Below are 453 nucleotides of genomic sequence, written 5' to 3'. Positions count from 1 at the left end.
AGATAATCTGGAAGTTCCTGGTATATAATGACCAAAAAGTAATTAAATTATCATCTTTGGTCACCTGCACTCAGGTACCCAATAGGGATAAAATCTGGGGGACATTGTTGCCATCACCAGTGAAGGATTTGACCAGGTCAGTGACTATGGGTAGAAGTTAGTGTTTTTAATAGCATTAGAATCTTTAAAAAAGAGATAATTAAGTTTAAATCCCTAAATGTTTGGCTTATGGTATGAACTAAAACCTGGGAACATCTGGTGACTATTCTGGAAGTGACTGTTCTAGTTCTGACTGAAAGAATCTTTCATCTCTGGCAAAACCTCGGCCAAAATCAGACTTTCATCATGCCCAGGATGAATTCTTTTGGGGTTGTCACAGTTTAATGTCCATCTAGTTCTCACATGAAAGTAAGATTGTGAACAGGTGGTACCAAAAGAATTTGGATGAAGGCA

This window comes from Ursus maritimus, unplaced genomic scaffold (assembly GCF_017311325.1).
Source record: "Ursus maritimus isolate PB19 unplaced genomic scaffold, ASM1731132v1 scaffold_13, whole genome shotgun sequence".
In the NCBI taxonomy this organism is placed as follows: domain Eukaryota; kingdom Metazoa; phylum Chordata; class Mammalia; order Carnivora; family Ursidae; genus Ursus; species Ursus maritimus.
This window is presented reverse-complemented; position numbering follows the sequence as displayed.